Source organism: Manis javanica, chromosome 11 (assembly GCF_040802235.1).
Source record: "Manis javanica isolate MJ-LG chromosome 11, MJ_LKY, whole genome shotgun sequence".
NCBI lineage: Eukaryota > Metazoa > Chordata > Mammalia > Pholidota > Manidae > Manis > Manis javanica.
In genome coordinates this window covers 113,601,410-113,620,246 of record NC_133166.1, presented here as the reverse complement: position 1 = coordinate 113,620,246, position 18,837 = coordinate 113,601,410, and the positions used below count along the sequence as shown (strand labels likewise).

The 18,837-nt window shown below is 52.3% G+C and overlaps 1 long non-coding RNA gene across 4 annotated transcripts; it reads right to left on the bottom strand.

Annotated features, from left to right (window-relative positions):
* Positions 1-1,316: 1,316 nt before the first annotated feature.
* On the bottom strand, positions 1,317-7,704 carry LOC140844557 (uncharacterized). Of its 4 annotated transcripts, none has more exons than XR_012123076.1 (5): positions 7,125-7,176; positions 6,096-6,300; positions 5,095-5,340; positions 4,729-4,937; positions 1,317-3,739 (listed from the first exon to the last, which is right to left on the bottom strand). It is a non-coding gene; the product is annotated as an uncharacterized lncRNA (long non-coding RNA). The 4 variants fall into 4 exon arrangements; XR_012123075.1 differs by lacking the exon at positions 7,125-7,176 and adding an exon at positions 7,304-7,704 and having other exon boundaries at positions 1,318-3,635; positions 6,096-6,249; XR_012123073.1 differs by having other exon boundaries at positions 1,318-3,635.
* Positions 7,705-18,837: the final 11,133 nt, after the last annotated feature.

The window sequence follows — 18,837 nt, the reverse complement described above, 5'->3', positions numbered from 1 at the left end:
TTCTGCGTATTGTTCAGGGGCAGTGGAAGAAGCAGTTCCCGCGGGCAGATCGCGAGGGGCCAGTGGGGGTCAGGCTGAAGCTGTTACCTGAGTATAATCCGCAAGGCCACAGAGAATGTCTTGCTTCAGAAGTAGCAAAATGACAGATTGTAGAAAGTGATATGAAGGCAGTGAACAGTTTGAGAGGGAGTGTAAGTCCCGGGAGAGGAAATCCTGGGGAAAAATACCTCACAAACTGCAGTCCAGGGCCGGCTCCCCCCGCAGCTCTGGCAGAAGCAAGCAGGCCAGCAGCCAGCGCCTCCCCTTAAACTCTCAGGTTCAGACACGTCCTTGGTTGCCCAGGCAATTACCCGTTGACATGGAGATGCACTTCTCTCCACTCCTGAGGTTATGCAAATGCACTAAAGCCGGCGAGATACTCTGGAAATGCTACAATTTTACCCTCAGGGAGTTAGAGAGATAGTGTTTCTAGTAACAATCAGTTACTAGAAAGAGTGGCGTGGAAAGGCCTCCCTAAGGTGACTTGAAGTGGGAGAATGAACAACCCCAGCATTCCAGGGAGCAGCTAGTTGGAAGTCTCAAGGCAGGAAAGGACCTTGGCATATTCTAGGACAATGGCTTTCTTTCTTTTTTAACCACAGTATACGGGATTCAGAAAAACACATTTTACCCTGCATTACACACGCATCCTAAAACAAAGGTGTCGTGAAATTCTTCATAAATTGCTGAGATGCACTCTGGTATTTTCGTCAACATCAGATTCATTGAGATATAATTTACACACAGTGAACTGCATTCTTTTGAGGGTGCACAGTTTTCTGTTTTTGACAAGTGTATACAATAGGAGTACATCGCCACGATCAAGTCAGAGAACATTCCATTTCCCTCAATACTCCTCTCCTCCTTTGCAGTGAACTCCCTCCCCACTGTGAAATTACTGGTCAATAATGATCTGATTTCTTCCCCCACACAATTTTTTAATAATTTTCCTTTATTTGTTTGTCTAGAGGCTTATTTATTTTAATGATCTTTTTCAAAGAACGCAATTTGGCTTGATTTTTCTTTATTGTTCTTCTCAATTTAATTGATTCCTGCTCTTTTTTTATTCCCTTCCTTACTCATTTTGGATTTAATTAGCTTTTCTTTTTCTGGTTTCTTAAGGCAGAAGATTAGCTTTCTGATTTGAATCTTCTCTTATTTCTGGTTTAATGTTTAAGTTTCTGTTCAAGCACCACTTTGGCTGCATCCCGTAAATTGTGGAATGTTGTGATTTCATTTTAGTTCAATTCAAAACATTTTCCAATTTCCATTGGGACTTCCTCTTTGATCCATGGGTTACTTAGAAGTGTGTTGTTTAATTTGCAAATATTTGTGAGTTTTTTCAGGTATCATTCTGTTATTGATTTCCAATTTAATTCAGCTGTGGTCAGGGAACATGCCTTCCATGCTTTCAATTATTCTAAATTTGCTAAGGGCTGTGTTATAACCCAGAATATGATCTATCTTGATGAGCTCCCGTATACTTCCGAACAGAAAGCTGCTCTTCCACTGTTGAGTGAGATGTTCTCTAGAAGTCAGGTGAAATGCACTGATAGTGTGTTCAGGTGTTTCTGTCTTTGCTGATTTCCTGTCTACTTGCGTTACCCATTCCTGAGACAGGAGTATGAAAGTATCTGACTGTAATCGTGGATGTATCTCTTTTGCCTTTTAGTTCTGTAAGTTGTATTATATGTATTTTGAGGCTGTGTTCAGCATGAACACTTGGGGCCGTCATGTCTTATTCGAGAATTGATTCCTTTGTTGCTGTGCCCTCTCATCCCGGGTAACACTCCTTATTGTGAAGTCTAGTTTGCTGATGTGAATGGAGTCCCTCTGCTTTCCTTTGATGAGTGTTTGCATAGTAAATCTTTTCGCATTTGCATCCTTTTCTTTTTAACTTAAATATGGCTTTATATTCGTATTTATTGAGAGCATATTTGGGTCTTCCTTTTATTTTTGTATTTTGTAAGTTCAAAAATAAAACAGTTAACCCACAGAATGAGTGAAAATATTCCCAATACATATAGGCAACAAAAGACCAATAAGGAAATAATGAAGAATTTCTACTAATCAACAGAAGACAGAAAACACAATAAAAAATGAGCAAAAAACTTGGAGAGACACTTCATGAAGGATGACATTCAAGTGGCCAATACATCGATGAAAAAGTACTCAGTTTCATTAGTCATCGGAGAGATGTTTACTAAAACCACAATGCAATACCACCACATGTCCCCAGAATGACTGATATGAAAAACATCACCAGCAGCAAGAGTTGGCCAGGACGTGAAGCAACTGGAACTCTTTTACACCGTTGGTGGGAATGCAAATTGGTGAATCACTTTGGAAGATTGTCTGGCAATGTCCAAACTGAGCATACATGAATCCCATGGCCAAGCAATTCCATTCTGAGGTATATATATCCCACAGAAATACATATATAATGTCGAGCAAAAACATTCACTAAAATGTTTATAGCTGCACCAGTAGAAGCACCGCAGTGGCTCCAGACCGGAAACCGTACGGACGCCATTAACAGGAGAACAGGTGAATCGTGGCGTATTCTCACTACGGGGTATCACGGAATGAAACCGGGTGGACCACGACTCTGCAACCGCACACACACCATGGGTGAGTCTCACTGACATGACACTGAATGGAGGAAGTCAGACACGAAGGATGACACACTGTGTGGCTCTTATTTGTATAAAATACAAAATAGTGGATGTTAATCTATGATGTCAGAGTCAGGAGGGTCTCACCCTTGGGGACAGTGATTGGATGGGGGTCCATGGGGCTGTCTGATAAGAATATACTGTAACTGTCCCCTGATCTGAGTGGTAGTTGCAAAGTTGTGCTCACACTGTGAAAAAAAGTCAAGCAGTATATTTATGATATGTGCACTTTGGGTATGTATGTTCTACGTCAATCAAAAATGTTAAGGAAGAAGCAAAAACAAAAAAATCCCATTATTTTTTGAGACTTTCACAAAAAACAACAGGTCGCTGATCCCTAGTTTCACCTCCATTCCTGTTTAGAGGTCCCGGTCTTTATTTTACTTGAGCTGTTTGTTTTGTTACTAATTTCATAGTTTTATTTATTGTTATCAAAGTTATTCATGCACACGGTGTAAAGGTCCAAACAGTTCTCTGGGGCTTGTTGTAGAAACCCCCTCCCCCAACCTCATCGGCTCTTGTCTCATCCCATCCGTCCAATACAGCTGTTACGACTGCACAGGCGTGACTCGCTGCATAACCTCTCCGTTCCCCTTGATCTAATAAATGTCCTTTTGTGTACTGTTTGCATGTGCTTACCGTTCATTACTCTATAACCCCCAAATATTCCCCAGTTTGCGCAGACACACTCAGTAGCCTGTCACGTACTCTGAATGACATCCCTTCTCTCAGTCCTCACCTGCTCCAGTGGGACCGGCTCCCCTCCAGCCCTGCTGAACAGCTGTGGGCTTCGGCACGCCCCTCACGGCCTTCCTGGGAGACCGCTCCCTCCTCTCCTGTGTTGGATCTCCTGTTTCATACGTACCAAGTCATCTTTATTTCCTTGTCCTGGTGGAGCAGGAAACCGCTTCTAAAAGTTTCCTGAGAAAAGGGGCATGGGAAGCAAAGCTTCGAGGTCTTGCATGTCTGAAAATGTATGTATGCCGTTCTCACACGTAAGTCATTGCTTAGTTGCTTACAGAGTCCTATATTGGAAAAATATTCCCTCAGAAATTTGAAGTCATTGCTTCACTGTGTTCTTTCCTCCAGTGGATGACATTCTAGCTCTTGATCTTGGCATAAAACCTGTTTTTCCTCTTAGTTCGGGTTCCCCAAGAGACCCTGAGTCATGTGTGCACATGGAGTCACTCAGTGGAGACACGCAGAGGGGAGCAGGGAAGGGATCAGGGGAGAGAAGGCGGTCACCATGCTGACTGTGACTGAGGGACTGAGCATGTCTAAGGCTTAGCTCTGCATAGAGATTTTGGGGAAATGGTGGCAAACATACATGTCAGAGTTCATGTGTGCAAGGACAAGGAAACTGTGTGTGTGTGCACGTGACATCCTCACAGTCAGCGGCTGACAGCTGCTCCCAGGGAGGAGGGTAGTAATTCCCCAGCACTTCTGGCCTGCTATGAACCCCACAGAGCAGCCTTCCCTGGCTTTGGAGAGACTATCAGGCAAAAGAGAGCCAGATACTGGCAGTTAGACGTCAGCAGCAGTTCACTGAAGCGGGGCTGCCCAGGCCGTTAGCGGGGGGCGGGCAGTGATGTCTGCTGTGGCGACCTGGCTGGGCTGTTACTTGGGAACTCCCATCTGTATTCTTTTGTTTTTTCCTTTTGTCCATATTTTTCTGGACATCTCTTGTCTGGAGGGTTCCAGCCTGGCTGCCTGAGTTCTGAGCTCTCTGGTTCAAGGATTACCAGAAGATTAACCAGGGTTCCAGGGGAGGACCGGCTGGGAGTCTTGACATTCAGTGGGAGACTAAACTTTCACTTAATCTTCCTATTTCAGGATGACACCCTTGACTTCTGGGGTCCCCCTGACCAGAGACTCTATAATTGGTGCTTTTCATGGTATAAATTCTCAGACCTGTGCTGGTCGAGGCAGGGAAGTCACACACTTGCTCTCAGAGGAGAGGTATCGGGTTAAGTGGACTTTCAACCAAACATTCTGTTTTTAGCCCCATACTCACCTCCATAGGTGACTAGTGTCACTGATTCCTTTTGCAGCTTCTGTGATGTAAATCTGATTGCTTCTCTGCTTTCCCCAATCGGCTAAACTAGTCACAATTTACTTCTCAGATTTCGGAGTCCCAAACATGTTGCTGCTGCCGCCGCCGCCTCTAGTGTCTCCGCTCCGCCCCGTGTGGTGTCAGTGCGTGCCCTCATGAGGCGCCCTTACCTATACGTAGGGAATGGATGGTGAGGTCAGCAGGCCCAGGGGGCAGGGTTTGGACTCCACCTCTTTCGTGTTTTAGCTGTGGAGCTTTGGATGAGGTATCCAACCTCTTTTGGTCTGTGCTCCTTCATCATTAAAAAATGAGAATGCTGCTACCTACCTCAGAGGATTGCTCTGAGGAAAAAATGAGGACACATACAGGAAAGTACAAAACATATTGTTGAGCGTAGGGTTGCGACTCAAAAATATCTTGGCTTCATTTTCCTGCATTTGGAGGTTGGGGAACCAGGGTGATGACTCAAGGAAGACAGCGAGGTAGACAGCAGGCTGGGCGGCTCAGGGGCAGTTTGGTTGGGCCACACCTCCACTGTCCTCTCTTTCATCCCTATTGCCATTGCCTTGGATCCTGCAGATACAAGATTTTAAAAACATGAACTTACTATCCTATATTCTGGTAACCCCTGTCCCTATGCCAATCACAAAAAAAGGGGGTTCTGGGTTTATTATCTCTAGAAATGAATGACCGTAGAACACCAATTATAAATGAGTCAAAATTTTTTCTTTGGGATGTTAAAATCCAAAGACTCGAGGCATGATAAAAAAAACAGCTTTGGAAGAATAATTCAAGAGTTGATTTTTTTCAACACTGTCACATATATACATAAACACTGATACATGTGTGCACAGACAAACAGACACACACACTGACTCACATCTGCATGTACACATTCAAAGAACTAGATAAAAATTCACTAGACTTTGGAGTAGGTAAGTCGGGTGGAAGCTGGGAGCTGGAACAGGTAATGTATGGAGAAACTACTGATGTCCTTTGATCTCTGCCCTCAGAAACGAAGTGACTTCCCCCTTTTTTGGTTGTGGCATCAAGCTGCTTGTGAGGAGGTTAGGATTGTTTCAGCAGGAATATAAAGAGAAGAAAAGAGCTAATTATGCATTTATTATGCATCTACTGAAATTCAGAAGGATTTTCTAGCAATGCAATAGGCTTGAAATCTGGACTCTAAGGGAAGAATCATATTCGCTTAGCTCCCGTTTAACATAATCAAGATCCAGATCTAGAGTCAACCTTCTACTAAAGAAGGAGGTAATTCGATTTCTTGTCTAACATCCTCATCTGACTATAATGGTGATAATCACACCTACCTCAAAGGAATGCTTCTGAAAGGAACTCCGATGTTCTAATGTGGCAACTAGTGTCATGAGGTCAAGGATAGGATGTAAGAGGAACGAGAATCCTGCCCCTTCTTGGCGTGGGGATCGAAGAAGAGGAAAGCCGGGAGGAGTCAGGAGAGCAAAGCTGGAATCATAGAGGCTTAACGTGGAATTGGGGAAACGGCTTCAAAAACATCTAGAAAATGGAAGAACTTTCCTAAATTGGCACAAACTTGTGTCTAATTTAGATGAGTGGGCAAATTAGGGTGACCTGGCAAGGAGGTAAGGCCTCCCCCTCTAGTCCTTCCCCAGGTAGGTACTGAGCTGAGCCATGGGCCTGGCATGGGGCACAGTGTGACAAGAAGATAACGAATGGACAGCATGTGGTTGGGACAGCTTGGGTCAGGGACTAGATGAAGGACGTGGTGGACATTTAGGGGGTCCACTGGGCTTTCCAGAACCACAGGGAGGTTGCTTCTGCTCGTAAGTAGCGATGAGATCAGACCCAGCCAAGGGAGACCCAAGAAATACTCCAGCTATTGAGATGAACCAAAGGCCAGCAGGGTGACTGTAACCAAATACACATTGACCCATAAGCACCCCTCCGGTGGCAGAACCCCCAGGAGGCAGAGGACCCAATGCAATGGGCCACCCTGGGCGTCCCTACCTAGTAAGCCACATTCCCCTCCCCGTTTGCAGGGCAAAGCTGCAAGGTCTGGGGACCTGCCTAGACTCAGGGCGCGCGCGAGGGTGGACACGCCCTCCCCACCTGGGTCCCACACGCTCACTAACAGCCCGGCCTGGAACCACAGTCTCTGGCTGGGCAGGAGGACAGCTGCCCTTCCCTGTCCTGCCTTGACACCAGTGACCTGGGTTCTGTCTGGCTGTGGCCACCCTCTCCTCAGCCTTGTGCGATGCAGGGGCCCCCACCGACGCCTTGCAGGTGCGCGGCGTGGCCGGGGCGGGCGGCGGCGGGGGGGCAGGGGTCGGAGCGCAGCCGGTGCAGCGCGGCCGACTCACCTGCATGGCCGCGGCCCCGCGGAGTTGGCAGCGGCTGGCGGCCCGGTGTGCGCCCGCCCTGACTTCCGCGTGGGGCTCGCCGCTCCCTCCCCGCCCCTGCCACCTGCTCCCGCCACGCCCCTGCCCTTCCCTGGCGCCTTCCGGGGACCCCTCCCGCCTCCGGAGGCCGTCGCCCCCACCTGCGGGGACGCTTCCCGTTCATTGGGGGGGGCTGCCTCAGTCCTCCTTGCTGACCCCAGGACCCCAACCTCATCAGCCTCCGAGGCCGATCCCCTAAGAGGAGAAACCGCGGCGGGAGGGCCGAGGGTGGGGCAGATGCCCAAGAACCCAGCCTTCTCCCGGCCTGAGCCTAGGCTTTGTGGGCCCGGTGGGGAGGGCAGCCTCGGGGTCCTTAGGACGGGGGGCTGGCCCTGGGCTGCAGGACCGAGGGGCGGCTTCACCGCTTCCTGTGGGTCAGCCGCAGACGGCTCCAGGCCCCCAGGGCGGGCCTGTCCTTTGGGAGACAGTAACTGCCCCCGGAGGAGGTTGGGGTGAAGCTGGGACTCGGGGCAGGAGCTCAGCTGGGCAAGGCACACGGAGACGCTGAGCTGCGTGTGGGGGCGTGGCCGGCAGGGAGGCGCCCCGACGTCACGGGAGTTAGGAGCTCCCCTAGTGTCGGGGGGCAGCACTACGCAGCCCATGCAAGCCTGGGTTGATCCGGACTTGAAACGGGCCACCCCAGGCTCTCCCGGGATAGCATGGCCCCACCCACACTTCTGCTTGGGGGCCCCACGGCAGGCTGGGACAGGACCAGGGCCGACCTGTGAGGTGGCAGAGGCGGGAGGGGGGGGGCGTCTGGCAGCACAGACCCTGTGCAACTCTGATGGAGCAAATGTGGACAAACACCGCCAAGGTGGAGGGACAGAAAACCGCCACAAACTGTAGTGGCTTCATTAAATCTGTCTGTTTCTCGGGAGGCCACCGGTCCAGGAGGAGCGGCACTTTTTGCTCTGCCGTCTTGAGCACATGGGCTCACCACACGGCTCAGAATGGCTAGTCAAGCACCAGGCATCCCAGCCGCCTTCGAGGCAGGAAGAGGAGAGGGAGGGAGGCGCGACCCGCCCTTCACAGGGATGGCCGCCGGCCACACCTCGCTGCAGGGAGCCCGGGAAGTCCGGCTGACCTCCTGAGGACGAAGGTCGGCAGGTCCCGGGGGCACTCAGCAGCCTGCTCCGGCCGGAGGGCCTCGGCGCTGTTAGTGCTCAGGAACCGGACTCCGCAAGGGCTTCTGGGCTTCAGCGACTGGAACTCAAGGTCCACATGCCCACTGAGCTGCTGGACTCTCCGTCACGCCCCCGTCTCAGGATGCTCTGAGCTCACATCTTCACGGTGTTGGGCCGCTAGCCGTCGGGGTTTGATGGGTCATCTCACGTGTCTACCCAGCCGCTCTCTTTTTCAGTGTCTTTACTCACAGTCCCTAGGTTATTCCCACAGAAACACTGCTTCTCGCTCCCACCTTCCCCAGGTGCTAGGGAACCTGAGTTACATGGGGCCCTTGCTGCTCAACAGCTGCACCTGTGGCCCCCGGAGCAAAGGCAGCGCCTCTAACGCGGGCGGTTGTGGCGGGGGGGTGGGGGCACTGGAGTCACTTCCTGACCCTCCGGGGGCGATGGGCAGTGAGGGCAGATTCTGCCTGGTCCCACCTGAAGAGAAGCCCCGTACAGCCCTTTCAGAACAAAGGTGAGCAATGAGAACCAAAAGCCTGCAAACTGGTCATACTTTGGTCCATTAATTTACTCTTTGGAAACTATCCTAAGAAAAAACATCCAAAAGAATGCAAATATGTATAAATGTGGTTTTTGAGGCAAAAACTGTAAACCACCTAGATGTTCAGCACTGGGGACAGCATGGGCAGCCACGGAATACTCATGCTGATTGGGCTGCTCTTAAAAACGACCCTTTCGAAGAGTTTATGACAACGCAGGAAGATGCTCGTGTTACAATTGAAGTGAAAACACAGATTGCAAATATGCACTTTTACAAATCTCAACTAATTTAAAATGCATTAAAATACTGGAAGAGCACATTAAATATTTGATATTTATATTCGCTTAGTGATTTGAGCTGTGCATAGTAGAGTTCTTGTTTTCTTTTATTTGCTTTCTTTGAACTTTCTACAACAAACACACTTACTGCTATAAACTTTATTATTAGATTTACATTATTATCATGCTAAAGTCTTTCATTATGAATTTCATTTTCCCCAGACTCAGCCTTGCTCTGTGCGTGAGTCATGAGTGCATCTTGTGAAGAATATGCAGGCAGGGGGGCCGCCCCGCTGCCGCACAGCCGACCCTGCCCTGTCTCGGGCAGAGAACTTCAGCTGAGGCCCGTGTGGGCCTCCTGCTCTTCCCCTGTGGACCCTGGACCCTGCTCCCCTTTCCTTCTTCCTCAAGCCCCAGAGAACCCTGTCCCCTGTCCTCTTCCCTCTGAGGGCCAAGGTGCCGCAGGTGGCAGGCCCCTCACTTCCCACTGTCCCCAGGGTGCCTCAGGCCTCTTTGAACTGTGGGCTGGGGGCCACCTCGTGGAGCAGGTCAGGAGGACAAAGCCACTAGGCGTGCCCCAGGCGAATCGCACAGGCACGAGTGAGCACGGCTCGTCCCCACCCGGGATCTGACTTCCCAACCCCAGTGGCCTGGATGTGGCCCAAAGACGCTCTGATGTCTTGCTGAGGATGCTTCTCAGAGGAAGCACAGCCAGGTCACTGGGGCTTGGGGCCTGCTGAGTTCTCTCTGGACTGGTCCTGGGCACCCCCAGTCACCCTGGCTGACAGCACCTGTTTGGGGAGGCAGACCTCCCTGGCCTCAGGCCCCTGCAGGGTTGACCACTGTCCTACAATGGGCCTCTGCTCCTCGAGCCTGCCAGAAGCCGGTCCTTGCTTGTCACACCAGGGTAGCATTGTGTGGGGACCCAGGCCCCTCACCCCAGGGACACGTTTATCTCCCTGCTGCACCCCCAACACCTTCTGTGGCCTTACATTTTCACCAGTTCCTGTTTTCTGTCTTAAGGAGCTTAGAGCTGTTCGTGGCTGAGTTGGCAGTCCTGCTGTTTCCAATTCTTTCATCAACCCTAAGAAAACTCCAGGTAGCAGGTGTGCATGTGCAAGGGTGTTTTTTGTGATCTACTCACCTTTACAGATTTGCCACACCAGTGGGAAGAGCAGTCATTGTTCTTTACAAATTCACAACTTCCTGTCCCTTCCCTGCAAGGATATTTTTAGAAAGCATTTTTGCCAATATTTCCCCTACTTACCACCATGAATTCCCACAGGCCTAAGGAGACCTTGGGGTGTAGGCCAAGCCTCACCCACGTGAGCTTTGACCCAGGTCTGTGCAGTCTGGTCTGGAGGGACAGCAGCTTCCGTGTGTGGATAAAATGAACGTTCCTGTGGCCAGGATCCTCAACTGGCCCTGGCTGGCTTGCTCACTACACACGTGTGAGCAATACGTTGCTACTGACTCTACATAAAGAGCACTGCCTAGGGCTCTGGGTGATACGGTGGCACGGCTGCAAGGTGCAGGAGAGCAGATCAGAGAACTGGCGTGGTGGCAGCGCTGAGGACAGAGGCCCAGAGGACGGCTGTGCGGGATGACTGCGGGCAGAGAGGCCCAGAGGCAGAGACCGGCTTGCTTCCTGCAGACTCACGCTGAGTGATGGATATTAGCGATTGACCTGCCACCGTGGAAATAAAGTTGGGTATAACCCTTTCACCCCAAGAACACTCTACTGTCATTTCTTTGGTCACATTGAACCATAGTGAACTTGCCCGGGGCTGAAACCCATTGGCAAGATAATTGGTGACAGTCGGCAGGGTTCATTGGTGACAAAGGATAAAACAATAGATTGCCCAGCCAGGGAGGATTTCCAAGCCAGGCTCTCTCCCCCTAGACACAAAGGCTTTGCTTCTTGATGGAAAACTCTTCTACCCACTAGACCCTGACCAGGTATAGCCCCCACTACCTCGGCTTATACTTTGAGACACCCATTTCTCACTACTTCCACCTTCTTAGATGGTCATTTGGACATGGAATTGTTCATCATATGGCATCTACCATTTTTTAAGCCCTTCCTATCTGCCAGGAAACTGCTAGGTCCTTTAATGTCTTAATTTTCACAAAGACACCGTGAGGGAGATACTAGGCCAACCCCCATTTTACAGATAATGGAACCAAGGCACAGAGAGGTAAAGTGCCTTGTCCAGGGTCACACAGCGAGTGCATGGGAGAGCTCAGGCCTGCAGTCCCTTCGTATAACCTTGCAGAAAACGGAACTCTCCTCTCTGAAGGATGCTTGCAGTGTGTGCGTGGGATGCAATGCAAGGAGATGTAACCCAGGCCTCCGAGGGCCAAAAGGATGCTGAAAACTGAGCATGTGGTTTGTGTGAATGGTTCCAATGAGCCCTTTGCGCCCTTGACCACCTGGCTGGCGTGCAGTTGTCTCTCGGCCCTGGCCTTCCTTAGATCCTCAGACTCGCTCAGGCTGTGCACAGGCTGCTCCCTCTGCCTGCAAAGCCGCCCTCCCTTCACGTGCTCTCTCCCTTGTCCCCTGGTTTGGGCACATGCCCCCCAGTCGTAGTTAGGCGCCCTCTGCTCCCTCTAAGCAGCCTGCTGGGCATTTCTCTCCACCATTGTACTGGCTGTGGGTCTCCCCCAAGGTGCAATTTGCCAGGAGGCAGGGGCTGGTTCCCAGGACCCAGGAAACCCCGTAGCAGGTACTCCACAGATGACTGCTGACGATTCAGCCCCTGACGTTTTCTCCAATTTCTTGCCGCCCATAGTCTCTCCAGGGGCTGCCGACCCCTGCCACCCTCATATGGCCTCCACTCAACATATCCCGCCAGATTCCGGTGCCTAGAACACTCCAAGTTCACAGCTGCTCCCTGCCGAGGAGCACAGCGCCCCCCCCCCCCGGGGCTAAGCCCGGTTTAAACCGTGAGCAATGCCTGGAATGTTGCCCTGTCCCCTCATCTCCCCCGTGAAGCCTCCCAATGCCCCGTCAGGACCCCCGGCACTGGAGACTGTCTGCTGACCCTTTCTGAGTTAGATGTGCCTCAGAGCAGGGACCGCTGGGTGGCAGCGCAGGATGGCAGAGCGGGGCGGAGGCGGGAGGCGGCGCGGGCGGGCACGGGCGGCGGGCGGCTTGGGAAGAGGGGGCGGCGGCCCCAGGACTGGGGGTGGCAGCCGCGGGCCGTGTCGGTGGGCGGCGGGAGCGGCTGTTGGGAGCGCAGCGTCGTAGGAGGGCGGTGGCGGCCGTTACCGACGACTCCGTGCCCCCAGCGGGTGCCATCAGCGCCGGGCTCCGCGGACCCCCAGTTCGCACGCCTGCCCCCGCCGCTGGGGCGGCACCTCCGCGGGCTGACACCGCCGGGGCCCTGCGCCGCCGGCCGCCCCCGCCTCCGGCCTCAGACTCCGCGCACCACCCGCAGAGGGCCGCCCTTCCCGGGGACCCCGCTGCCTGCTCCCACGCAGACCTCGCCGCCTCCCAGCAGCAGCAGCTTGAAGTACGGAGCGGCCCGAACACTGGCGTTTTCTCCGGAAGTTTTGGGCCGGTCCAGGGCTCATTAGACTTTGGGAATGTATTCATCTCATTCATTTAACAATATGTGAAATGTGTGTGTGTGTGTGTCTCTCTCACACACACACACACACACACACACACACACACACACACACACACACACACACACACACACACACACACACACACACACACACACACACACACACACACACACACACACACACAGATACACTTACCGTCCAGCCACACTGTGCCTGGTGGTATGCGAGATGGGAGGAGATGGGAGGAATTTGGGACGCAGGCCCAGCAATAAACAACATAGTAAAAGGCAGGAAGTGAGGAAGATTCTTAACGTCCTCTTCAGCAGACAAGCACTCAGCCCACCTGGGGGGCTGGGCAGGTGGTCTTGTTTGATAGGCTCTCAGACCCAGAGGCCAGTTATCTCAGGAGAAATCAGAGCAGTAAACTTCCTGTATTAAGTTAATTTTAAATATTCAGGGACCGCTTAACAGGTCTGCACCCTCAGCCCATGATCACATTCCTGAAAAATCCTTAAAAGGGGGAACCCCCAACCTTTCAGGGCACTCCTCTCTCTGAGGTCGCCCACACTTTCTAAGTGTGTAACCTTTTAATCTTAAACTTTCTCCAACCTTTCAAGGCGCCTCTCCTCGCTGAGGTTGCCTGCTGCACTTTTTCTCTCTTTAAGGAACTTTAAATAAAACCTGTGCTCTGCTCCACTACTGTGTCTCTGCCCTTCATGTCTTTGTCGCGCCAGGGACAAGAACCGAGGAAAATACACAACGTCCCCCCAACATTAGTGCGCCAGACAGGTTGTTTGGTTTTCCTTAATGAAAAAATAGTGTATGCTCTTGTAACTTGCATGGCATGTTAATTTGCTAAGGATTTCCACATTTGAAACTGGGGACCCCTAAAGGAGCCTGTTCCGGAAGCCCCTGGGTCTGCCGGCCTCTCCGGGAAGGGTGTTTCCTGTGCAGAGTAAAGGTGCACAGTTTCCTGCGTTAATATGGGCACGAGCCGCATCGTACGTACTTGAGGGTTGGCTATAGCTGCGCAGTGGCCAGGAGGTATTTGCATGACAGTGTAGACATAACCAATCTAAGAAATTCATTTTATTTTCCAAAAGAATTGGTGGCTTTGACCTAATTTTGTACCTGGCAGGGAAAAGGGGATAAATAAAGAGATGAGAGAACTTTCTCCAGGTCACTTGATTCATGCAGAGGCAGACGCAGAAAGAGGAGCCGGGGCTACTGACTGAAGACCGCCTCGCACTCACTTTTGGGTGTTCAACTCTGTAAGAGAACTTGTAGAGTTAAAATTGTCTATAATGTCGTAGGGTTTAGGGCCCTTACAGATGAGATTTTGTAGTTTCTGTTTGTGGTAAGGTGAATGCCTTTAACTGGGGAGTGCCGACCCCCCTTGGGCTGGACAGCGGGTGATCACTGCCAGAATGCACCCGTGTTTCTCTAGGCAGGGCCCATGGAAGCTGCTTCAGTGGTGGTAGAGTGAGTCCAGGTTGGCACAGTCTGTTTTCTTGTTCAGCTGCCATCGGATTTAGTCTTTTTTCATCTGCTATTTTCTGGGTGTCTCGGGAAGTACCAGAGGCCCAAGAGAGCTAGCATTCTCCTTAGGGAAATTGTTTACTGGCCTTAATTTGCTAATCTTTGGATCTGTTATTTGCCAGCTGCCTTTGAAGCGGGTGACCAGGGAATCTGTAAGCCTCAGTAAACATCTTTTATTATGTAAAATCGTCATTTGGGGGTTGTCAGCTCTGCAGTGAGGAACAGGCATTTGTCGCTTCTTACTGCCTTCAGGATGTAGGAAGTTGAGGCGGGAAGAGATCTACTGGCACACGTTTGCGTCTGTCTGGCAGATGAAAAACACTTAAGAGCGATGAGGGCCAAGACTTTATCTTGTTTTTACCTCTTAGGGAAATGATGCTGTCTTAGGCTGTCACCCTGAAACACTGCACAGTTTGTTTAAAAAATTGCTGGTGTAATTGCAGAGGTTCCTTGGCGCATGCATCCGGAGAAACTCCTCATCTGAATTTTGTAGTGAGTTAACTTTTGAACATGTAAAAAGATTTGTGGCGACAAATGACTTGGGACAGGAATCCTTCCAAGATTAATTATGTGCTTTCATGTCCTTTTAAAACCCGTGTAAGGCGTTTAATCTCCTTTAAATGGCTTGATATCACCTCCAGGCACATCCTAGTTAGTTGTGAAAACCCGAGCGCTGCCCTCAACAGCCGTTGAAGCAGTTGAAGCGTGGAGGCTGCCGGCTGCAGTGTGTTGTTTGAGCTTCTGTGTCTGTGTAGTTTTCCTGACTCTTTCCTTCCTGCCCACTACTTACTTTCAGAGCTTCCTTGAGTTTCCCTGGTCTGCTCCCAATTATTTCTAATTCGACTTTTCTCCTCCATTTGTTGCTGGTTTGTAAGTCCTGTAATTTGCAGCCATCTGCACAGCAGTCCGGTACGTTGAAGGACCAAATTAATGTCATTAGTCTCCACTAGTAAGATCGTTCTGAAGGAGACGCTGCTACAAGCCGCCCTGGGGGGCTTTCCCAAGCGCACCTCTCTGCGGGCGTGGGGCAGGGTTTCTCCCGGGATCAGTCCCAGCAGTAGAATTGCTGCAGGCAGGGGACACACAGGTGAACAGTGGGTGCACAGTGTGGGAATTCTCTCCACAAACCTGCGCTGGGCAGCACGTGGTGCCCTAGCCCCCACCTGGCCGCCCCAGGGCAGGCACCTCCCTCTGTGCCCCTGCCAGTCCTGGTGGTCAGCCACCCTTCCTCACCGCCCAGCTCCACCTGGCCTTCCCGGGGAGCCGCCCGCCTTCAGTCCCCTGTCCTTGGAGCCCAGGCAGCCTGGTATGTAACTGTTCTCCCAGAAAGAGTGCCCTCCCTTCCAGAAAGGATCTGTCTCTGTCCTGGGGCGGCAGGTCCCTCTGCGCTCTCAGAGCCGGTGGGCAGCGGGAGTGCAGCGGGGGAAGTACAGCTGCCTGCAAGCCGGCTGTGCTCACTCTTGGGGTCACTTTCTCCTTGGGGTTCTTACTGGTGGAGGCACAGGGTGAGGGCAGATAGCATGTAAAGGGAGCAGCTGTCTGGGCAGAGCACAGTCCTTTACCTCAACATCTCTTCTGCTCAAAACCCGGAAACCATCCTCCTGCCCCCACTTACCTACAATTCCCAGGGTGAACCAGACCCCTGGGAGCTGTAGTTCCTACAAGAGGACAAGCGGTCAAGAGCAGGGCCTGCAGGGCAGCAGGGACGCAAGGCAGGGGACGATGCACGGAGCAGAGGGGCGCTGTGCACCGTTCCCAGGAGTGCCGGCACCTGCCGCGCTCTGGGCTCTCAGCCCTGCCCTCAGCTGCCACACTCCCTGCGTGTCTCAGACATGCGAGTAGAGGCTGTGGCCAAACTTCCCCACGAGGCTCAGGCCAGCCAGGTCCCCTCTAGGGTTTCAGGCTCAGCAGTCACAGCCCCACGCGTTGAAAACAAGAGCCCAGGGCATTCCAGAGGAGCTGCGTGACAGCTGTTCAGCCGGGTCTAGAGCAGAGGTGGCATCCTCTGTGGCCCTGGATTGGGCACGGACAGCAGATCCTGACCCTCTGACTGCCAAGTGTTGGGGGAAGCCACGTACCCTGTTGAAACCCCACATTCTCTTTCCTCAAGCACGGGTCTGGCTTCTCTGGCTTCCATTCTGCCGTAGGCCCCCAGAAAGACGGGGGTGGGGGGAGGGTTAGACAATTGACTCCAGGCGGCAGAAAGTCCCCAGGCCCCCAGGTGTGCGTGTGCAGCTCAGACATGACCCAGGGCTGACTCACCAGGAGGTCTTGGCTCCTCTCTCAGTTATGTCGGGGTTGCCTGGTCCCTGCCTGCACTCATTAGCGGGCACCTTGGGATTTCAGAGCAGAAACCTCTGGCTGGGTTTGCACCTATGGAGGGAAGTAGGCCGGGGGCTGGTTCAGATGCAGGCACATCCCCACAAGTTCCTGGGAGTTCTGTTTTGGGGGCCGCCTGCCATAGTTGTGATCTGAGGAAAACACTTCAGCCCTTCCTCGCACAGACATATGGATGTTACTGTTGCAGTTAACGAGAAATCGAAGGTTATCGGAAAAGGCTTCCAAGATGTAGACAACAGGGAGGAAGTTATTTGTCAATTCAGATTTGGTAACGAGAAATTCCCGGTAAGTAGGCCCTCCTTTCCTCCAGTGACAACCGTCCCGCATCGGGCTGCCTCCCCACAGTGAGCCCAGCCTGGACACCTGCCAGTGACACCCAGGAACTAATCCGTCCCCAGCACCACCGGGCACCAGGGAGTAGCCTTCACTGCAGCCCACGCTGGGATTGGGGCAGGGTGGCCCTCAGAGCTGCGTCCCCCTCTGTGCGCCCCTGCCTGCACCCAGTAGGGGGCACCTGGGCATTTCAGATCAGAAACCCGTGGCTGGTTTTGCCCCTAAGGAGGGAAGCAGGGCGGGTGCCTGATGTTCACTGGTGAGAGTGGTCCAGACAGCAGATTCAAATCCCTCCAAATGTATCTACATATGTAACTTTGTTTTGCTAAAATACTAAGAGAGGTTTAGGAGAGTGGAGAATGTATGATATGATTCCAGAATTTACATGAAAGAGCAAGTGGGTTTTCCATGGAGGAAAGTCAACCCGTGCCCGCTCAGACATCTCTGAATTTCTAATCCACAGAACCTGTGCGCCTATGAAATTTTTCTGCTTTATGTCCCTAGGTCTGCGATGGTTCAATACACAGAGCAGATAACTGGAATGTCCCGCATTCACAAAGGACACTGGCCTGCTTTCACAGCCTTCTTCTAGATCCTTCTATCCCTTGGGTGACTTCAGTGTCCCCACAAATAAACTTAGAGCAATCTTCTCTCCACCTCCCCACACTCAGTGATGTCTGTGTGGAGGCCCCCTCAGCTGCCCTCTGTCAGTTTACCAAAGGGCCGGGTTTCCTTGAAATTGTAGACTCCCTGGGAGGGTTTGGGATAAGGGACAAATGGAGGCCTCATCTTACTGCCCCTTCAAACTCCTGCCTGAGGATGCCCACAGGGAGAGCACCCGGCAGAGCTGCAGTTCACAAGGTCACCAGGGCAACCTATTGTCCATCATAATGGACCTACGTCAGCAGGGCGGGGTGAAGGTGCATAAGTAGCGGGGCCATCACCCCACAGCCCACCACTTGCTACTTGGACCCACAGGGCAGGTATCAGGTGGCTGCTGGCAGGTGCAAGGTATACTGATCAGAGCGTGAGTAGCGCTGAGGTCGGGAGTGCCGAGGACCCTGAGCCCGCGAGGAAGCAGAGGAGGTGTTGGCCTGAGGTGGCCTGCAGTTTACGGGGCCCGCCTGGGCCCCCAGGGACTGGGCGGAGGCAAGAACAGCGGCCCCCAGGATGCGGGGCCCCGTGCTGGTGGTCTCCCTGCTGCTGCTGCCGCCATCTCCGCTCCCGACCACCAGGAGCACCCTCCGCCACCCCACCCAGGACCAAGGTCACGACCCCAGCTCCAGGCCCCAGGAGAGCCCAGCAGATTGGGGAATCCTGCTGGAGCACTTACGACGTGTACTTCGTCCTAGACTCGTGAGTGGCCCACCTGCTCTAGTCGCTGCCATAGAACAGTGCTGTCCCTGGGGTCAGTAGGGGGCCCCAGGCTCTGAGAGAGGGAAGCAGGGACTGTCCGGTCACATTCAAGGAACAGACTCTCTGCGGACTCCCTGGGGCAGAAAGAATGCCCCAGGCATTTGTTCCCTGGGACTTTCCTCTTGAAAAGGATTGAAGGCCACCATGTGGTTTCTAGAGGACTCAGTCCCTCCAACCACATGGCCCAGATCTGTGGCCTGCATGCCCCTTAATCAGCGGGCGGGGAAATTGCTGTGCTGGGATTGGGGTTCCTGGGGTTCCTGCGTCTCTGTGTCTCCTGCTGCTTTGGGGTTCCATGTGTGCGTGATCTTTCTGTCCCTCTCTGTATAAAAGGTGGTGGTCACTTCAGTCTCCACTCTTCTTCAGGGTGAAAGACTCTGTGTGTAAGTGTAGATCTGGTGGAGAAGGTGACTTCAGGCTCTCTCTACTCCACCATTTACCCAGAATCCTGTTTCACTGGCTCTTGTTACCATTTTTGGCTTGAA